The sequence below is a fragment of the Manis pentadactyla genome, chromosome X, assembly GCF_030020395.1.
Source record: "Manis pentadactyla isolate mManPen7 chromosome X, mManPen7.hap1, whole genome shotgun sequence".
Lineage (NCBI taxonomy): Eukaryota > Metazoa > Chordata > Mammalia > Pholidota > Manidae > Manis > Manis pentadactyla.
The window spans coordinates 106,373,418-106,395,430 of NC_080038.1; the positions used below are offsets into that span (position 1 = coordinate 106,373,418).

A 22,013-nucleotide genomic window follows, 5' to 3' on the forward strand; every position below is an offset into this window, starting at 1 on the left:
AAGAGTTCTTTCTGGCCTTAGATGAGTGGTGAAAATCAAAAAGGGTCAAAGATGATCCCAAGAGTAGTGGGAAAGTGCACCCCCCTCCTGTTTACAAAGACACCCTGTGTCTTTCAAAAAAGAACCTGCAAATTACCATGTGAATTTGCCGCAAAAGGCAATACCCAAGTAGGAGTCAGAGCCTTTGTTAGCGATGCTCGTGGAGGCCAGCACCATGGTGAACACAGTTAAACCTCACTAATTCCCTGGATGAGGGAAAGGCCAATATGGATTTGTAAGAAGCTTGAATTTGAAAATATGTTTAAAGAAATACAATGTTATTATTTCCAAAAAATCAGTCAAATGGCTGGCTGGGGTCTGTGCTCCGAGCTCCTGAGACTCTTAAGGCTTTGAACAAACTGGGAAGGACTGTAATTAGCATATTGGTCATTTGAATGCAAAGTGCAGTTAGAGGGGGCGCTTAAAGATCACGTGTTAACATACTCCCCTAGCAGCCTGTCACTTTTCTCAGTGTATATAGTATTAATTTGACTAGCAACCTGCCCCCTTCCCTTTTTGGCAGTAAACTTTAGCCTAGTGTGTCAAAATTCATTAAGTTTTCCATATTACCAGTCAGAATGAATAAGGATTTGGGGTGGGGGGGGTGAACCACTTGCAAAAATCAACATGAACATATTTTAAACTTCTGTTTAACTGACCTTTAAAACTCATCAGTTAATTCATATTTATTATTTACTGAGTAGGAAATGTATTCTCTTGGATGATCACAAAGGGGAAGATGGGCAAGCTGTTTTGAATGCTCGTCTCCCATAAGTGACTTGATCAAGTGAATGCTAGAGAACATTGAACGTAACGAGTTGCTGGATTATGGCAAAATGAGGATTAGTTATGAGGTTCAACAGGTGCTTAATTATATGGAACATCAGCACATAGAGATCTGCATCTATTAAACATGTCTGTGATGGTCAGCCCACCCTGTGTGCACATATTAACTTTGTTTTTAAATTCATACTTGAGACCACTTAATTTGAAGTGTGACTGAGTTATGTTTGGAAAGGGGAAGAAAAAAGAGAGAGATGAACACAGCTGCAAGTTTACCCAGATACTCAATGTATTTATCGTTTTGCTCTGTGCATGGAAGGAAAAGGCTGTATTCTTTTCCAAGTCAAACAAACCATATGGGAGATGAGGTGGCGATTGAAGGAGAAAGCTGGGTGAAGCCTCAGAGAGGACCAAAGTTCAGTGCCTGCCCCTTGGGAAAACTCCTTAATTCTACTCCTGGCCATGTGAGACTCAGGCACTCTGAGAAAGACCGTGAGAGGTTACCCCAAACCTAAGGAGGAAACATGATCCTTAAGTAGTGGAATCCCTAATCCAGTGGTTGCCAGACCTTCCTTGCTGCACATTAGAATCTGAGGAGATTAGACCCTGAGGAGATTTTCCAAGATCTCTGATGACCCAATTCATGCCGTACAATTAAATCAGAATGCCTGGAGGTGGGGGCAAGGCACCAGCCTTTTATAAAGATCACAAGGTGATTGCAAGTGCAACACATTGGAAACCACTGCCCCCACACTTCCCTGCTTTATATGCATTTAACCTATATTTAATCTTCCCAGTTACCCTAAGCAGGAGGTACTATTAGATTATCATTTCACAGATGAGGAAACTGTTTCAGAGAGGCTAAATAAATTGTTCAAGGTCTCCAAACTGTTAGTGAATCTGGGATTTGAATGCCAGAAGTTTAATTTCAGAATTTGCATGTTGAACTTCTGTGCAATACTGCTCCTCTGGGCTTTCCAGTTCCATTCCAACAAGTCTGTTTTATGACAAATCCCACATCAATTCAGTGAGAATCTATTAGGCACCTACTATGTAAGTCACAGTTTTAGACACAGTGTGTGACTCTAGGGAGATTCAAGGTAGTATGGCTAGCTCCTGATAATTCAAGAGGCCTTCCAGATAGCCGTGGGTTGGTTAGTCATTTATGTTAAAGCTTAATCAGCCAAAGATTACCAGAGACAAGCCTGTAGTCTGCCAACATCAAATTTAGTGTCCTGGCACATGGAGGGAATGCATTCCAGAGGAACCATAGGACGCCACTCTTGAAAAGAGGGAGGAGAGAACATCTTTTTTAACATTTGGGTTTCCAGTGAAAAATTCTGAGGACAGTGTAGGGAAGCCCTGATAAGTTCTGGGTCAGTTGGAGTTTTTCAGGCAGGATCGGGAGAAGGAGGGATTGACTAGGGGCTGGGTACTGTCATGAGGTGAAGGTGGTTTAGCATTTGGGTATCCCCAGCAATCTATGGCAATAAGCAGAGCGGGCCTGGGGCACCAGTGGTGGGAAGCAGTAGTCACTCAGTGGAGCTGGGGGTCCTGGCATTGTACATCTGCTGCGTGCCCTTGGGAGAAACAGTGCTTTCGGCTAACTCTGCAGCCGGTCCCACCTGCCTGCCCTCCCAGCTTGAGTAATGGCAGGGCTGCTTTATGGATGTATTCTCAGACTGATTTCCTCCTTTTCAGTCCCAGGCAAGTTTTGACTCTTTCAGGTTTTGACTTTTTTTCAGCGGGGTGTGCCTGAGAAAAATGTGACATGCAGATCAACTATGAGTAGTTCTGGTACTTTTCAGCAGAGTTGGTCAGTTATTTAATGGAAGGGTGCATGTAACTGGCAAATTCTGAATAAGGCCTGTATTTTAGTTGATAGTATTATACCAATGTCAGTTTCCAGGGTTTGGACAATGTCCTGTGGCTGTGTGAAATAAAATTAATATGATATATCAAAATATCGGGAGAAACAGGGAAGAATACCTGGGAACTGTCTCTGCTATTTCTGCAACTTCTTGTGAGCCTTAAACCATTTCAAAATTTGCAGAAAAGGTTTGTGTTGGTTTTCTAAGTAAGACTTTTTAAAGTGGTCTGACTTACTGATGCTTTTCCCTGAATAATCCAAAATTGGCTGCACCACTGTTCTCTTGTACGTCGCTGGATTTAAATCTGCTGGATTTGAATACAGTGCCCAGTGGTGACATCAGTCCACATTCATGTCTATCAGGTACAGATCCCTGTGGGATTATAAATATGGGACCAAATTGTGCACCCACAAGATGCCATTTGAAGAGAGCCTGGAAATGTGTGTTCCATACCACCAGGTAGGGAAAGGAGAAAGAAAGCTATGCTAGGCAAGGGGAAGAGAAGGATAGAAGACATAGAGGTATGAGAGTCCAGTCATGTCAGGGAAACAGGTAATAGTTGGACAAGGCTGACACTTGGGGTATAGGGAGGACTGATGGAAGAGGAACAGGCAAAGCTTGGCTGGATGGAGCTTGAATGTGAAAGCCTGATATGATTCTCCTTTCTCTGAAATTAAGGACTTTGGACTTCTCTTGTAGTACTTACTACATCTGACTTGTTGCACAGTTACCTGGGTATGTTATCTTTTTTCCCCAACTAGATTCCAAATTCCTTGAGTAGATGGTCCAAGTTCCTTGATGGAATTTAGTTCATCTGTGTAACATCCACAACACCTAGCTATGTGCTTTGCACTTCATCAGCGCTAATAAAATTGTCAGAATGAATAATATCTCTCAAAGATGCAGTTGATAGTCCCCATCAAAAACATCTGGAGCCCCAGAGAATGTACAGTGTGGTGTCTTCCCCCAGGGAAGTAGCAGTCAGAAAAGCACCCAGTTCCTCCTCCCTGCTCAGGCTCTCTTTGTGTCTGGATTTGGTGACTGGGTATGGCCATGCCCCCCATTCCCCAGGACCATGCATGATGGGGTCCTTTGAAGAGAGGTAATGTGTCTCGCCCTAATCGTTTTAGCATTCCATGCACACTTCCCTCTGTTTAGCTTTGCAAAGGGTTGTGGAGATGCCTCACTCCTCCACCACCCGTTCCTCAAGTCTCTGAATTACAGTGAATACAGTGGTTCAGACAGGACCTGGAGATGGTAGGTAAGGAACTCCTCAAGATTTTCTCCAGCATCTGGCTGATGTACATTATCCAATGGGATCTCCACCACTCCTGTTGGTGATTTTCCCCCTTCACCTCCTGAGAAAAATGTTCCATTGCTCACCACTTCAGAGGGCTGGGTGTGGGGATGGGGGCACTTCTGTTCCTGACAACCTCATTATGTGGTTATCAGGAACAGACAATGCTCAGGTTGTCACGACAACCAGCAATGATTCAAAGCTTCCCTGAAAGGTCTGTATCTCTAGCAAATAATCAGCCTTTCGCTCTCAGCAGATGCTGAACTGAGCAGCCAATCACAGGTGAGCTGGGAAAGCATGACATCATAGTCCAGCCAGTCCGAAAAAATCAAAATTAAGATTTGGTTTTGTGTTTCCTCCTTGGTTCTTTGTCCCCTAAATTTTGTCCTGCACTTTTTCCTTCTCTCTGCTGTTTTCCTAGTGAAATGGGGAGAGCAATGAAACCAACTTTCCAAATTCAGTTTACTGTGCAGTTTGACATAGGTTTGGCAGTGCAGTGATTGGAGCGCATGGGGAAGGAATGTGTAATGGGATCCACTTCGGAGCAAAATGAAATAGAGCATCCACTCAGTTAAATAATGTGGTTTGATATAGGATCGTGATAAAAGTGAGGCTAATTAAAGCCAAGTCAGGAGAGGAAATTCCCAATTCTCAGATTAATTCATCCAGAGCCACCTGCATTTAATTGTCTTCTGCTTCGCCTTTGCTAACTCCCTAGTAGAAGGGAGAAGGGCCGAGGTTGTGGGCTTTTGAAAGCTCCTAGGTTCTACAGGGTAGGTCTCTATTGGGTGCTAATTAAGGTTAAAGAAAGTGAAGAAAGAGCCACACCCAGCTCCCATTCCCAAGGTCCCACCGTACAGGGAGCATATGTAAATGGAGACTCATCAGGTCTGTTAAGGAGCTCTGAAATCTGTTAAACCCGCTTTTGTTCCATTAGCCATTTGCATCCATGTAAGAGTCCAGGGACAGAGAGGCAGGGCATGTTTCCCAGAGCAGAAAACTAAAGCCCAGGGAAATCTGAGTCTTGCTCAAGATTCCCTAGCCAGAGGCTAGGCTAGAATCTTGGTCCCCCAATTTCCTGGCCAGAACTCTGAAGACCCAAGGAGCCAGTGATTTCCTAGCCGTGGGCCTCCCTCCTTTCCCAGTCTCTGGTTTTTAAGGGACCTCAGATGAGACCTTTTGGCATCTCTGAGGCTCCTTGTTCTTTGCCCAGTAGGCTACCCAACATGTTGCCTCGTACAGGAGAGCTGGAGCCCCTAATGATGGGAGTCAGGGACAGGAAGGAAGAGCCCCAGTAGGGCCTGACTAGAGTGACGGCAACAGGTTGTAGCGAGCAGGCCCCAGTGAAGGAGGAGGAGTGGGCATCGTACTCCTAGCCAGTGCCTTGAGCCCTAGCTGCGGAGCTGGGGTCTTTCGTATTCAGAATAGGAGAGGTTTTTTGCTTTTTTCTTTTTTAAAGTGCAGCAGCGGAAGCAAAAGCTGTGAAGACTGGGAGCTATAGAGACCCAGAGTCCACCACTGGAAACAATTTCTAGCAGTGGGAATTGAGGCAGGGGTAGGAAGGGAGCCAGAATATCCAAGCTGGCACACAATAACCTTTATTGCCACATCTGAGCCACTGACCTAGCCTCAGGCCCCCTTCGGGAGAGCAGAAATGGTTTTTTGTTTGTTTTGTTTTTGTCTTAACCCAAAGAAGGCTATGTTTTCCCTTTTTAATGCTGCTCTCATACAAAACACTGTATATGCTTATTGTAAAAAATGTACAAACAATGCAGAATTATATAAAGAAAACAGTTAACAGCCCCCCAACATATACCAGTTAATGCCCACAACATACACCCACATGTCTTTCTTCCCACCTTTTTAATTCCTAGAATCACTCAATTAGCAGCTTGCTGTGTATAATTCCAGCTAAAACACACACATACAAAAATTTTTTTAAACAAAAATAATAGTACACGTGCTGTTCTGCAACTTTTTTCATTCAAGAATGTGTTGAAGTATGTTTCTATTTCAAAACATAGGAATCTACTTGATTCATCATATTCCAAAATATGTGTATATCATAGTTTATTGAACTATTCTCTTATCGAGGGACATTTAGGTTGTCCTTTATGTAAGTTTTTTTTTCATTCTTAGGTAAGATTCAGCAATGAACATATGTGACCATATCTTGTCATGTCTTTATGAATATATTCATAGTCAGATTCCTTGAGTTGACATTGCTTGGTCAAGTGGCATACATATTTAAAAATTTCCTAGAGATGGCCAACTTGCCCTCCCAAAAGGCTATGCCATTTTACACTCCCATCAGTGGTTTATGAGAATCAGCAGTGTTTCCTCTATCTGTGATTTGACTAGAGCAGTTTGAAGATACTCACTTTATTTTACTTCTGTCGCTACAAGCTTCACCCCACAGCCTCTCCCTTCTCATGTGACTCAAGGGGCTGGTTGGGTTAGTGGGAACCAAAGGATAAATACAACTGAAGCTGCCAGGGAGGGTGGCAGCAAGAACACAGAACTGAAAGTGGAACACCGAGTTTCTAGGACCATCTCTCTGAGGCATGTCCAATGCTCCGGGCTACTTTAACCCCGGGCATCCGTTCACTCATCTATGAAATGCTGGTCCTCATAATTGCCACAGTACACTGTTGTGGTTATTGTGAGGAGGAAACAGGGAGATACAAAAGTGGTTTGTAACCTGAGAAGCAGAATACACATGCCAAGTAGTCATTCTGGCGGTGGTGGTATTACATCTTTAAATCAATGAACTTGGGGAAGAGAACGGGCAGTGGGAGTTGAGTGGGAAGAATGACACAGGTGAAATCTTTAAGACATTTCAGCTTCCCTGAGTGTTCCCATGCGGTTGTCCCACATTCTTGGAGGACAAACCACATCGACAGTAAAGACTGCTTTATGGTATCAAGAATAAGATAGGTTATCATCCTTTCATAAGAAGACTGAAGTCTTTTGTGTTGGGCATGGCTCCTACGTCCAGTCCTCTTTCTATGACACCGCTATGCTTTAATTTATCAAGCACCTAATAGGATTTTGGCCCTGTGCTAGTTTCTGTAATCACCAGGAAGAGAAGAAATACACACATGAAATGTTTAAATAACCATGTGCAGTGACTGCATAAATAGCTCTGAGTTACAGCTGAGGTATATGAGAGGATTAGAGTGAAATCAAATACCTTTTAATTACAATTTAAATCAATAGCCTAGAAGACCCAAGTTAAATCATTAACCAGGAAAATCCAGTTATGTCTTTCTATTTCTTATAAAAGTGTTTTTATTTAAAATAACCCAATTAAGTGCATCTTACAAATCAGAGATTTAACATCAAGTAAATGGCATTCATTTAGATCAGTGATTTTTTAGATTACTTTTACCATCATGTAAGAACAAAAATCAGTGTGATGGATTCGTTTTTAACCCCAAGGTTAATTAAAAAGATATCTGTAAAATCATTGGAAGCAGAACTCTCCTGACTTCAACCTATTAATCAGGGATTTGAGGAGGATGGTGATGGGTGTTTTTGCATTGGAAGACAAGAAACCACCACTACACACACACACACAAACTATTTTAAAATGCCTGATTTAAAAAGAAAACACCAATCTGGTATACCCCTGGGGTGTTTTTTGGAAGCAAATACCTATTTTAACAAAACCAGTCACCATGTGTCATATTAGGAAAAGCATGGGCTTTGGACTTAGATCTAGATACAGAGTTCTACAGTGTTCATGTAATACTCATGTATGCATAAAAATATTTTTGAATTAAAGAAAATAGAATGTAAAATGCAAAGTGATCCTTTAAAAAGTCTAGAGTATATAGTGTACTTAGTCTTTGCCTACATCTTTCCTGCCTTTTCATATGTTGGAAAGGTCATCATTCTGTTTTCAATTCCCAGTATCACCACAGTTTCAAATGAATTTGTCCAAAGAGGCATCCCATTCTCCAACTTCACCAGATGCTGTCTCTGGTGAATCTAGATGCCCATTTGGTTACTTTTCTTAAAAGGACCTAGGCAGATATATTAGTTTATTCTTGGTCTTGAAACTTAATTTTGTTGGCATTATGGAGAAATGATTGCTGGATGTTACAGGGGTATTGAGAAAATTGGGTAACTGCACTGGAAAGAGTGGTGATCCATTTTCACCTTCTAACTATGTGAGGATATATTCATCTTTATGTAAACAAGTTTAAAAGTGGAGAAGAAAAAAATCACTCATAATTACTTCAACTCAACTATTATAACTTTTTCTTAAAGACAAGAGAATCCTGGGAAGATTTTATGTAATGAAATTAAATGTGTCCCCATATCTGTATCTATATAAATTTGAAGTAAGTTACTTTTTTTTTGTATAACGCTCTGTATTTTGAAATGTGTTTCATGCGCAGAAATGTAGTTACCTTATCGAAACTATCATCTTTGAATCCCCCTGCCATTTCTGCCTCCCTGAGTTTACTGTGCATTTCAGAGACTCCATCAGTGTAACCTGTTTGCCTGACAGGTGCTGTCCCAAATCCAAACCACTTTCCTCCAGTCAAGAGTGCCCGTGTATTTGGACAGATTTTCTCCCCTGAAAATTTCTCTGAAACCCCAGTCTTCCCTCTTTATGGCCCCACCTCCGTCTAGACCAGTCTGACAGTGTAGAAGTTTCCATCTCCTTTGCCTTTCCCTCACCCTGTTCCCACCACCCCTTCAGGTTTTTTTCCCCCTCCCAGGCGCTTCCTGCCTGGAAACAAAAGATTGGTCCCAAGTAGCCCACTCAGGGCGAGTTTAGTTGTCTGCTCACCCTCTGATTGGCCTCTGTACGGTGCAGAGCCCGGTGATGTCATTGTAGAGAAGGGCTGGGGAGCGGTTGCCGAGCAGGGCTCTACCGCGGCGGGCAGCTGTGGGCAGCAGACCGTCGGAGGTCTCGCGCAGGGGCCTGCAGCTTTGCCCGGCCTGGAGCAAGTGTGCGGGGCCGGGAGGAGAGCCAGGGTTGGGCGGGGGGGGGGGGGGGAGCGGGCTGGGCCCGGGGCTGCGGCTGCGGCCGCGGGGCTGCGACTCCCCAGCCCCGCCAGCCCGAACGCTCGGAGGGAGAGGCAAGGTCTTGACAGGGTGGCTGGACCAGTGGCAGGTAAATCCCGCGGCATAACGGCAACTGGCTCACTCCGGGGAGTGGGTGGCGGCTGAGGCTGCTTTCAGGCTGCTGGGCAGCTTGTCTGCCTTCCCGGGCCCCCCTCCCGCTGTCGCGATGCCCCAGCCTTGAGTCCTGTGCGTGTTTCCCCTGGAGCCGAGCGCACAGTCGACATCCCGGATCGCGAGCGCGGACAAGTGGGTGTGTCAGGGACTCTCCTGGAGGGCCTGGGCCCCTTGGCTGGGTCAAGCCCGAGACTTGCTTACCCGATCTTGGGCAGCTTGAGGCAAAATCTGCCCCAAAAGCTACGTCAGCCTGCAAGTTCTTAGACCATCTTCCCGCCCCCCTCCCCTAGCCACGGCAGCGGCGCCGACAGAGGCTTCCCCCACCAACCCCAGAAGGGGAGGGGGTGTGGCCGCGTCCGGGCGAGGGGGAAGAGCTCGACATGAACAAACAGAAAAAGTGATTTTCATAACAGGGCGCCTTGCCCCTTCCTTTTATTTTCTTCTATCCCCTCCCCATTTTTGGTGGGGGAAAGACAGTGACAGCAGGACCGCGTTCTTTCGCTGTGGGGATTGGAATGATGCAATAATGCCCCGAGAAAAGCCCGGGGTCCCTGAGTTGGCCTTTGTCTTTGTCTGGGGAGCGGGGTCATTAGTTCCACTGCCCCTGCTTCCCTATCCCCCTCAGCTCGTAGGGGCCTTGCCCTCAGTTTGTGAACTGGTTCTGGCAAGATTACTGCCACACTTTTGGGCAGATGGAACATTGTAGGTTCTTGCTCTCTCAGGTTTTCCTTCCCTAGGTGGTGCTTGAGGGGTCAGGTGGGGGAGAAGCGGGATTGCGCTGCCAGCGGGGAGGGAGCCAGAGGCCCCACTGGTTTTTTGGTTCCGCCTTCCAGAATCCACTGGCGGACTCTGGACTTGAGGGTTCTGGCTGTGGTCTGTAGGAGCAAAGAAGAGAAGGGTGAGTGGCTTGGCTTTGGGAAGCATGAAGGGGGTGGTTGCAGTGCTATTTTTTTTTTTCATGGCTTTGAGCAGGGAAGACTTTAGCCATGTTAGCCTTGCTCCCTCCATGGTTTTGCAGACTCAAATCCAGGCCAACTGGATGGCTGTCTGAGGTGTTGGAACAGAAGGAGGTCCATTCCTGTTGGTGACAACACTGTGGCCCTGTTCTGGGATGACCGAGGTATAAAGGTCAGTGTGGTTTTCACTGGGCCATTTCAACCTTATAATTGGGCAGGTCTGTGATTTGGTATTTGAGGCCCCTAATCAGGGGCACCTTTGGGCAAAGGGGCTTAATATGGTAATGGACGATTGATAGGCAGGGCCTTGGAGAGAGAGTCATGTAAGCCTCTGCTTCTGGATCTGAATGTCATGCCTCCCTCCCCCATGAAAGAGGCAAAATAGGAAGAGACTGGAATGTATACTGGGTAAAAGCTGACAGCTGAGAATCTGGAGGCCAGAGGGACCTTAGATGTCAAGGAGCAGGCCTTCAAAGCCTCCAGGCAGGCCAGTGAGCCTTAGAGGAGATCCGGCAGAAATAAGAGGTTCACCTGTGATAGGGGCACAGGCAGGGGGCCACGACACCCAGATGTTTAGACTAGCTGACTATCTCACAGGTTACAGATTTTCTGGTCGGAGGCGGAATTGGTGTATGGAGCAAACAAGCTTGCTGAGGTGTTTGAGGGGAGGGGAGTGGCTATGACAGGTAAGGGAAATGAGGAAATAACTGATGATAGGGAGGTGCTGCCTCCATCAGAGACTCGAGTGGCCAAGGGGGAGAAAATCAGATCTAGACTTCAGGTAGATTAAGTAGGTAAGATCAGATGGAGTAGGTAGGAACAAAACCATAGAGAGACAAGAAGGAAAAAGCCATTGTCTTACCAGGAGCCCAAAGGCCCTGATTTCCCTGATGAGATGGGGAAATTTTGGTGGTTGAGGCACCTGTGGCTCCTCCCAGACTTAGGGAGATGAGTTGTCTGTATTTGGAGAATCGATAGCATTCCCACTGGTGTAATCCACCTACAGGAGCTGGTAACTTCGGTCAAGGGAAGAAGAAACTCCATGAGTGGCAGCCTCAACAACTGGCTCTTTCCTCCTGGGTAAGGGAAGGGAGTGGGGATGGGGGGGAGCCAGGGTTCCGAAGGGGAGTTGGGGATATTTGAAGGGCTCAAGACAGGTAGGTTCACTATTTTTACATGAGGTGGGCTGGAGCCAGGGCTGGGCCCCCTGCTCCAGGCATGGGGAAATCTGCTGGTACTCAAAAAAAAAGAGCCTCCTTCCCAGGGACCCATGAGACCCTGTATGAGCAAGGGACAGTGAAAACCACTGCCCTAGAAGGTAAGTGCAGCTGCTGAGGCATCTGGGGTGCAGCTTCAGCTGCCCTGCTGTCCCCCACCCGCCAGAGGCTAGGTGTTTCCCTCTGCAGGGCCTGGGGTGGCTTCGTCAGCCGAGTCGGCACTATGCAGCTTCTCCAGCAGGGGGCGGGAAAGGGCAGCAGCGCCCAGGACCAGAGTCCTCCACTTGTGGTGTGAAGCCTGAGCCTTGGGTCAAGTAACAGCCATACTTTAAAAATCTAATTTAGGGGTACCAGAGAACCAAATGAATCCCCGGGCCTGGCAGTCCATTTCCATCCCCTCCCCCATGCCCCACAAAAAAGTGTTACTTCCTACTACGCTTTGTGACTTTGAAAGGTATTTGCATTTATGTACGCAGTGATTACTGTAGTCACTAATACACACCGCCTAACCAGGAGTTTAATTGGAAATGTTAATCAGTGCAATGGGTCTGTGTCTGATTTGCACATTCGGTCAATTATCTGCAGGTTGGGGCAATCTCAGTGGCACCCAGGGGGGATGCAGTGCAGGGCAAAACAGCAATAGCTAGAGCTGGATCTGTGGGTGAGAAGCCAAATGGGGGAGGTGCACCTTGAAGACTGGAAAGAGGTGAACAATTTACTTGTGGGGAATGGAAATCATTCCAAAGGTGTGGGCACGGAAAGGCCCAGGAGACTGATCATTGTAATGGAATAGGACAGTCTTGGAGCCTACACAGTGGACAAAGAGGCCAGGGTTTTGCCCTGAAGTGGGACAGTGCTGGATTTGGAGAAGGAAGTTTTCAGGGACTAGAGGACCAGCAGTTGGGGTGGAACAAACCCTGGGAGTCAGAAGTTAGGTGATGTGGTCTGTTTGTGGCCCTCTCTGGGCCTCACTTTCCTTGCCTCTCAAATGATGGGCTTGTACTAGGTGGTTTCTAAGATGGTCATGACATTTTAGGAAGTGGGTCCATTTGTTCTTGGTAATAACAGGTCCACTAAAGGACAACCCCTTCCCCTGTAACCCCTTCCCCCTTCCCCACACCAGGCAATTTATCCCTACAAAATCACACTTATTGCTATGCCTTCCAATTTTGGGGAAAACAATGCAAAACAAGCCCATGACTACTACACATTTCATCTCTTTCACCAGTGCAGCTTTACTTTTATTTCTTGTGAATGGGGAGCAGGAGGGAAAAGAGAACCCTATGTGGAGTATCTACTAGGAACCCTATAACCAAGCCCCTGAAAAGCTCTATGGGGGTCTTACACATTGTGGGTAGGGAGGGGCAGATGGGCACTCTGGCCTTGACTCCCTAACTTAGCCTCAAAACAGAAGGGTCTGGGGTGAGGGTGAAGGAAGAGCCTGGCTTAGACTGTGTAGCTGTTTCCTGCTGTCTTTCTGCCCCATCTGTCTCTGAGCCCGGTGGGCTTTTTGGAATTCTGCACCCTACAGAGACACTGCCCCTAATAATCAGGACAATTGCGCCCTCTAGTGACCGCAACAGGGACAGCTTTGGCAGAGCTCCCCATGCATCCCATGGTCAGCTCCTGGGCCAGCGCTAACCCCTTGTGCCACTGTTACTGCCTGTGGAGAAGAGCTCCAGTCCTACCAACTGGCTTAATGGAGAAACTGGGGCAACGGCAGCTTCCTGCAGGCCCTTATTCTACATGGACGGGGCTGGGAGTTGGGAGATGGAGCCATCTTCCTGATGCCCACTTTCCTTCTTTGGGCCTGAAAAAGGGTCCAGAACTCCTCTCCCAGCTGTCTTCAGTGCTCAACCAGGCACCTGCCTGGGAGGGCTCTGTGGCAAAGAGAGTGGTTGTCCACAGTAGTTGTCCCCAAGGTGATGGCCCTAGTCCCCAGACAGAGATGCGTGCAGGAAGCTGGAAAGCAGGAAGGCTGCTGTGCTGGTAGGCATAGGATACGTGTACTGATGCCTCCCCCAGCCTCCAGTAGGAGGATATGCCACAGGTGCAGACACAAGGCAATATGGACACACAAAAAACAATACACACAATTATGGCATAGATATATGACAGTATGGATTAGATGTGTGGCACACACACAACAGGGAATAGATACAATACACATGCAACCCAGTGCAGACCCACAGCACATGCACAATATGGTATGGACAGAACACACATACACGGCATAACGTGAATACAGCTGCATACACCCCCAGCGTGATGCACACTTTCACACTCATATTGATATGACATGGCACACACACACACAACGTGGTACAGGAGCAGCAGAGATATACTTGCCCCAGCATGTGCTTACACACAGGATACAGCTCCCCACTCCCAACACGCTCAGCCACAGGCAGGCAAGAGGAGTATGGCCACCAGGGGGAGTGCTGTGTCCTGCCAGTCCCATCAGCTTTGGCCCCAGCTGGGCCACTGGTGGGTTTGAAGCAGGTTGCTATGGAGTTAAGCAGCTGAGAGGAGGTGGGGGTAGGCCTAAGGAAAGCTCTTAATCTTGCAGAGAAACCTGGAGGTGCTTGGTTAGTACAGGCTGGTGCATCCCCCCACCCCCACTGTTGTCCCGCACCTCCATGAGTGCATGCAGCCTCCAGGGATAGGCAGTGGACTTCTTGTGGCCATTCTCTCTGGAGCTTTGGCAGCCCTTACTGCCCTACCCCCAGTCCACCTCCCTGCAGGATGAACTCATGCACCAAGGGAAGGGCAGACACACCACTCCAGGGCAGGGGCTGGGATCTGGAAAGACTGCATGGAATATGTGTGTTGGAAGCACATGGAATGCCAGGTTGCTGGAGGCGACATGCTCTGCAGGCTTGCCATGAGTTAGTGGCAGACCTGGGGTATGGCTTGGTCTTTTTATTCAAGAACGGGGAAATTGGGGGGTCACAGGGCTTTTCTTGGCTGCTTTTGAGGCTTCACTTTTACTGTCTCCACCTTTAGCTGTCCACCCACCCATCCATGTCTATGCATGGGGACCCTGTACATTGGTGTCCTTGAATAGGATGTGCGCTGGCCTGGATCTGGCTTTGTTGGGAGTTGGCATATAGGTGCTGGTTTTCTTTTGAGGACACACAACATGGAGGGAAATGGGGAGGGCAGGAAGGGTGGCAGAGCATGGGGTGTCATCAAAGGAAGCTCCGTCTCCTTGAGAGGCTCAGCTGATGGGGAAAGGCAGAGAAGGGAGGGTTAAAGAGAGCCTGGCTCCTTCATGGTAGGACATGGAAACCCCTGCATGGAAGATAGGGCAAATTGTCACCAAATTCGTATTATAGAAAATATTCACCCTAAGAACTCTGGGGAAGACTGAGGAAGACATCCCTGTGGTGGAGATCAGGGGAAGGCAGAGGAAGTTCCCATTAGGATCAGAGGCTGAGGCCCTCAGCGGCTGTGAGGTGATAGCAAATTAGGGAACCTCAGAGTGCTCTGCTGACCCCTGGCCCGGTGAAGGCGCTTGTTGAGAAGGGAAGTGGAAGTAGAGGAGGAGATTTGAGGTGGAGGGATGAAAGAAATGGAACAGCAGTGCCAGGTCTTCAGGAAGCTCAGTATCCTCAGGGCCTACCTGGATTTGCTATCACCTCTCAGCTTCCTATTGGACGCTGGACTGTGCCACCTCCTGTAAATGTGCAAATACTTCACCTCTGTTATACGCTTTAGTCCTCCCAACATGTGCCCAGGGTGACTGTTCCAAGGCAGGTCTGTTCCACTTGTTAGCAAGCAGATCCAGAGTGGGGAAGTGTCAGCAGTTTCCAGCTTGAACCTCCCAGTTCAGGGCCCTGTTCTGCATTCCTATACAAACACCTTTTTGCACTTCTCGCCTCTCTGATTCTCTGCCTTCTTAAGGAATTTTCAGAAATTCCCTGGAGTGTGTATGTGTGTGTGTGATATTTGGGGGGTTGGACGAGGGGCTAGTAGCAGCTGGGGAAGGAGGTTCCCACTCCCCCACAATGCTTCTCTCAGCAGGTTTCCCCCAAGAAAGAGCAGCTGAGTCCTTGCATCTTGTGGCAGCTGGCGTGCCCAGCACTAAGTCTGTGGGAGCTGAAGGCAGCCCGGTCCCTTCTAACGGGCAGCGCCCACCTGTGCTGAGGTCCTGCAGTGGTGGCAGTGCAAGGTGAGTAATGGATTCCAGGCCAGGGAGTTAGGGATCTCTGAATCCAGGTAAATGCCACCTTTCCAGCAGAGCTCCCCATTAAAGATACTGCCCAGGCCTCACCAGCCAGGCATCAGGAAGCAGCCCCTATTTTCTGGGAGATTGTGCCCATATGGTGGCCCTTGGTCATGTGCTTCTCCCATCTCTAGTATGGGAATGGCAGCCTTGACCCACATCCTAGGGTGAGTAGGAGAAACAGCCTAATAGTCGTTGCCAAGGGCTTTGCACAGGTCAAGCTCCATCTAAGAACTTCAGTGTAACACAGATGTGCTTCCCGTCAAGCTGTCATTTCCCTCCTGCTGCTTTCCTTTCCTGATGTGAAGTGGCATTTCAGCCACATGCCACAAATTCACCAATCAGTTCCTATAATGTCTGCTGCCCCATAAGCTTACTTTTACCTTCCTTTTCAAGGTGTACTCCCACCCCGTCCATCCCAGCTTCTGGGCCTGGCAGGCTTAATTTAAACCTTCCAGAACCTTCCCTCTGCCTTCCCACCCAACCAGGGAGCACTTTCTCCCCCAGCTGTCAGCATCATTTGAGTCTGTAGTGTGTAGCGTAGCTCAGCTCTTGCTTCTCTATGTCTTAAATCATTCATGTGTGGTTTCTAGAGTATTCACCTTGGCAGGTTAGCTAGACTGCAAGCTCTTCAGGGGTAGGGGCTAGATTTCACAGGTCTTTGGTCTCTCTTTCAATTGCCTGACGGTTCCCCCACAGTTTTTGCACGAGGGCCTCTCTCTTCCTCTTCACTTCTCTCAAGTTTCCTGGCCTGTCTCTTGGGTCATCCACCTGTCGCTTTTCTGCTCAGGCAGCGCTTACAGCCCTCTCTGTTAGCTTCTCTATCTGGCTTTCTGTTGCTGTATGGCACAGTCCAGCTGCTTGTCTGTATCTCCCTGTCCCTCCACCTCCATCTGGTCTTCTGTCCGTCGTTTGCCAGTTGCTTAGGCAGCTCTCACAGCGCCCAAGTCAGAAACAATGAACCAAGCAACATAAACACCCAACAAGACAAACACAAACAGGCATCTGCCGTGCATTCCCTTCCACACTGAGCCTGCGCCGGGCCTGCAGAACAAAGGACCCTGCCGCTTAGTGGCAGGTGTTTCTGTGATGCCCCCTCGTGCAGGGCAAGCTTCCGAGTTTCGGCCATGAAATTGAAGGTATGAAATTACAGCCTTGCTGATACTGATGCATTCAGCTTCCTGGAGCTGCTCTGGTAGGGGATCCTCTGCAGGCCTTGAGTGACAGAAGGTAGCTAGAACTGTCTACAATGAGGAGCAAGCCCCTGGATCTCCCTTGGGTGTTCTATGACAGCTGCAGTAATAACTTGTATTTATTGAGCGTCTACTGTTGCGGCACTGTGCTAGACATTTTACCTGGGTGAGACCGTTTGACCCTATAGTAACACTGTCAGGTAGGTATTTTTTCTAATGGTTTCTGTTCTTGTTTCTGATTATAGACGTGATACTAGTTCGTGGTGTTGCTGTTATTATCATCACTGTTTACCAGTGAGGAGATAGAGGTTGAGAGGGGCCAAGTAACTTGCCTGTAAGTGTACACACATTGTGTTTTTGGAAGGACACTTCCTAGAGAGTTTCTCAGCCTCCCAAATGATTTTAGTACCCTTCAGGGCTCATACATATGCGCACACGTATACACACACTCTCTCTCACAAGTATACTTGTGTGCTCTTATACATTCATACAATCATATCTACCTCCTTGACTCACACTCACTTTTCGCACTGGACACATTCACGGTGGCAATCACTCTTACCTCCTTACCTCACACACAACCATGTTGCAGACATACTCTATACAGACACAGTCATACTGCCAGATACTCACAGGTGCACGTTTTCATACTGATACTCACACTTGCCATATACCCCACCCTCACGTTCTCACCCACTCCCACTTTTTCACTTTCTTACATTCTCACACACTCAACAGTCACACTTCCACACTCATGTCCATACAGATGGTAGAATCACCTTTGACCCTCAAATTCCTAAAAATTAAAAAGTAACTCACGACACCCATGTTGACTTTTCCCTGCCTGTTTGTCATACACTTCCACACATTTGCACTTGCACTATTTCCTCTTCATAGTCACACATTTACATAACTCATAACTCATCACAGGGACACACACATGTGCATGTGTGTTCATCCATTCACATGTATATGTATTCCCACCATAAACACAATCTCACCCATTTAAACGCTTGTATTTCCTTGCATTCTTACACTCAGAATTTAATGCTCTTGCACTTGTATATTCAGCACTGATGCAGTCTCCCTACCTGTCACACTCACACATGAAACTCACTTTGACATAAATTTGCATTCATATACTCACCTTTACACTGAGACATAACAGCACTCTTCACCAAGCTCACAGGCATACATCCTCAGATACAACCACACGCACACAGTCACTCTTAGAAGCTCATTCATTTTTGTGAATACATCCCCTGACCCTCACACTCATACACAGCCATACACTCAGGTATGTCACATTGACCAACACTGACACATACATATGCTCACTCACATTGAGTACTCACACAGATTCACATTAACATGGGCACACTGCACGCCCCTGCTTACCTAGCTGCAGCCTCACATTTTCACATATTCTCACATTCACAAGTTCACACTCAAAATCATACACTTCCACACAGCCCCACGGACACACAGCCACACTCCCTCACACTCAGGTACATTTACAGGTACACCCTCGCATGCTCTAGCTCCAATTCGAGCATCGCACATATTTGCACTGGCACAGACACACTCCCCACACACTCATTTCCACTCTTGTACCCTCATATGACACGCCCCCACTCACATTGCCGCACACATTCACATCAGCCACTGACCTGTGTTTACACTGGCACACAGCACAGTGACCCATGCCATGCCCATTGTTTCAGTCAGTTCACATGGATACACACACTCACACCCGGGCAGCTACTGATCCCACATGGGGCCACGTGGACTCACTCACCCACCACATCCTCCCTTACACAGCCACACTTGCTCACATGGCCACCAGTCACTGTTGCATAAACACACTGATTCTCACTTGACACCCTCTCTCTGGATGCTTACCTGGGCTTTCATGCCACCACTTCCACACTGACACCTATGTTGTCACTGACCTACTCTCCCTCACTGGGATGATCCCCCTTCCCCCATCTACTCACCTGGATTCACACGTGCTTACAGTGACTCATGCGCTCAGGCACACACCCATCTGTACTTTCCCAATCCCTTATACATGCCCCACACTGAGAGTGCCACATCCTCACACTTTCTCACTGGCACACATGCTGTAACACACCCAGGTGCAGGTAACAGTTCATAATCAACAGTCATCACTTTTCCCCCCACTTGCTACTAGTGCTCTCCTCACCTCTGCTATAAGGTTTTCCAGCAACCTGTGGCCACAGGAAGAGTAGCATTGATGCCAGTACAACTAGATCTTTCTAGAATGGCAAGGAGTGGAGTTTATGTGTAGGGTTAAAAAGGAAAAACTGAGACCACAGATCAGGTGTAAGTCCTTTCACAGAAATCCTCTCTGGTAATAATAGCACCTGTGCCAGTCCTATCTAAAAGAGGTGGGGGTTTAGATGGCTTATTTTCTGGAAGTTTATGGTTTAACTTGCCACCTCATTTCTCTCCCAAGGGGCAGGGAAGGTAGAGGATATGTTTCTTTATGCACCCTTAATAGTTTCCTATGCACAAGTGTGTGTTTCTGATTTTATGTTTATGGTCTGGAATTGCCTGCTGATGAGACACATGGAAAGGGCAGTCCTGCTTCCAGGCACCTCTAATCTAGCCAGGTCTGCTTTTACCCTGGTAGCCCTGGGACATGGTATCCAACAAAGAGAAAGAAAAGGTTAAGGAGCTAGCTGGGTGGTAAAATACATTTCTCTTGTGAGTGTGCATGTGCATACATAGACCCCACTAGAATTTTCACAGCTGTTACTAACAAGTTAACACAGGAAATTCCTCAGTAGGCGTGGATAAAGACAAGCTGAAGAAATTCACTTGTACTTCAGACAGGCTATAGATTTCCCCATAGGGAATAAGAAGTACAAAACCCAGACATGAACCAGGAGGTCAGGAGCCTGCTGCCAGGGTCCTGTGTCATCCCAGTTCCCTACCAGAGATTCAGGAACATGAGATCACCTTGTAGAAGCCTCCCTAGTTCATGGCTTCCCCTTCTGGAGTCTCTCTGGAGTAAAAATGAGTGAAAAATATGTCCCAAGCTCCCATTTGATACAGGTTTTGGCATACCATGGGGAAGAGCCTATACCCTGGAGTACCACCTACCCCCACCTGCACCTCCCCTCAGAGGGCGAACTTTTTTGATAGTGGAGACCACATCATCTTACTTACTTTGGATTCCCAGTGCTAGCACAGTGCCAGGCCAGGAGCAGCTGCTTGGGAAACTCAATTAAGAAACTGAAAGGGGTGGATGGGCAGCAACATGTGGTCAGGACAGATCGGTGCCTCTTTTCCTCAGAATTCCAGTGGCATTACCAGCTTAGATTCTGTACCTCCTACAGAGCCGGCATAGTGCTAGCCCCAGAGGGAGATTCAAATAGGTGCAGGAAACATGTTCTGCCCTTGAGGTACTTTCCTTTGAGTGGGAAACATGAAGTCACCCTAGAGCAGTAGTACAAGACAACAGTCTTGAAATTTGGGATTAGAGGAATCTTTATCAGGTAATCCAGTGGTCTGCAGGCTCCAAATGCCTTGAGGACCCATGAGTGGCTGGGAAGAGCAGATAGGATGCGGGAAGTCACTTTCCAAAGCAAACCTCCTCATAGACATCTTGCACAGCACAGGGCTGTGCCATCTTTTCAAAAGTGTGTGTAACTAAGCCCTTTATCACTCAGCCTATAGTAGAAGAAGGGAAGTGAGCTGTGGACCTCCTGCAGGAGATGGCTTTAGAGAAATAGCCTGGCAAAGTTACCTTTCATAGCTTCTGTCAATAGGCTGAGGCTCACCAAAAGCAATTGACATAATTTACAGGATTGGCTGGATTTGAGGAAAGGAAAATTCACTGGAATGCAGTGAGAAGCACTCTGTGAGGAGACCCACTTCCTTGCATTTATCTGATTTTTTCTGCTTTTCAAAATATTTAATAATCCTTTCATCCATTATGATAGGGGCATTAGGAGCACCAACTCTGGGGGCAGTAGACCAGCATTTGAATCCCAGTTTGGCCACTTCTTGCTGTGTAACCTTGTTTGAGTCAATCACTTAGTCCCATTAAGCTTCAGTTTCCTCATCTATAAAATGGGAGAGACACTAAGAGCATCTACCTCACTGAGTTGTTATGAGAATGAAATAAGTTAATACATGAAAGCATTTAGCTTCATAACAATGTCTGGCCTATAGCAAGTGCTCAACAATGGTGGATCTTAGTATTACCCTTACACATCCCTCTAGGTAGGGCCTGGAAAGGGCCCGAACCTTGTGATAACAGAACAACAGTGTATCATTCTTTGCAGCTGATTTTCACAGGACTTGTTGCCTGCTTTCCTCGAAGTCTTTATTTTTGCTTAACTGTCAGCTAGGAGTCAGTGCTCATCCCACTTAACATGAGTAAAAAACGGAATTAACCTATGGAAAGTTTCCTCTTTTCTGGTGTCATTTTAGGACATGTGTATCTAGCCACTGAGGCAATGTTTCTTGCTCATTTTAATGTCTTCTCTAGTCCTACAATTTTCGCCTTGAAATCGTGAAGCCCTCCGTGAGGTTACCTTCATTGCTGGTACAGAAACTTTGGAGAGGGGGAATGGGAGAGACTCCTGATGCTGGTGGAGCCACAGGTCTGGTCTCTAGCCACAGGCACTCCTCTGCCCTTGATTCTAATACTGAAATGTCTGCTTCGTGGGTAGAGGGTGTGCTCGTTCCCAGGCTTTAGTGCCAAGCACCATAGCGGAGGCAGAGTTCACTCACTCCAAAGCCCTAAGAACATTTGTGTTCATGTAAGGTGATGGATGTGTCAATTAACTTGATAGTGGTAATCATTTCACAATCATAATGTGTACATATTCAAAGCATCTTATTGTCACCTTAAATATACATGATTTCTATTTGTCAATGATATCTCAGTAAAGCTGACAAAAACCCTAAAGACTAAAAGGCCTCCCCCATTCCTCTTGGCCTCTTGGGGTAGGAATGTATTTCTACCCAGACTTCCATTTGGGATCCTGAGCCCAGTTCATCTCACAAGGCCTAGCATCCCTGCCATCTTTGGCGAGTGTCCAAAATAGAGGCCCCTCCTGAAACCTCTCTTCTACTGTCTTTCTATTCCCATATTGGCTAGACTTCCTCTCTGCTGGCTCATTCTCAGTATTGTGCCTTTTCAAAATTACTTTCACCTTGCTACCTAGGTCATCCTACTCCATGGAGAAGAAAAGTC

The 22,013-nt window shown here is 47.2% G+C and overlaps 1 protein-coding gene across 10 annotated transcripts in view; it reads left to right on the top strand.

Moving 5' to 3' along the window:
* Window positions 1-22,013, top strand: part of PAK3 (p21 (RAC1) activated kinase 3) — a 313,135-nt gene that overhangs the window by 181,854 nt on the left and 109,268 nt on the right. For 4 of the 10 annotated variants that reach the window (XM_036912634.2, XM_036912637.2, XM_036912627.2 and 1 more), the window contains exons 1-5: window positions 8,872-9,121; window positions 10,020-10,084; window positions 10,205-10,314; window positions 11,149-11,222; window positions 15,386-15,533. The exons of 1 other annotated variant lie outside the window; for it this stretch is intronic. The gene's annotated coding sequence lies outside the window, so the exon portion shown is untranslated. Of the gene's footprint in view, window positions 1-8,871; window positions 9,122-10,019; window positions 10,085-10,204; window positions 10,315-11,148; window positions 11,223-15,385; window positions 15,534-22,013 lie in introns of those variants that run through there. 5 more of the 10 variants (XM_036912629.2, XM_036912628.2, XM_036912630.2 and 2 more) reach the window with 5 other exon arrangements.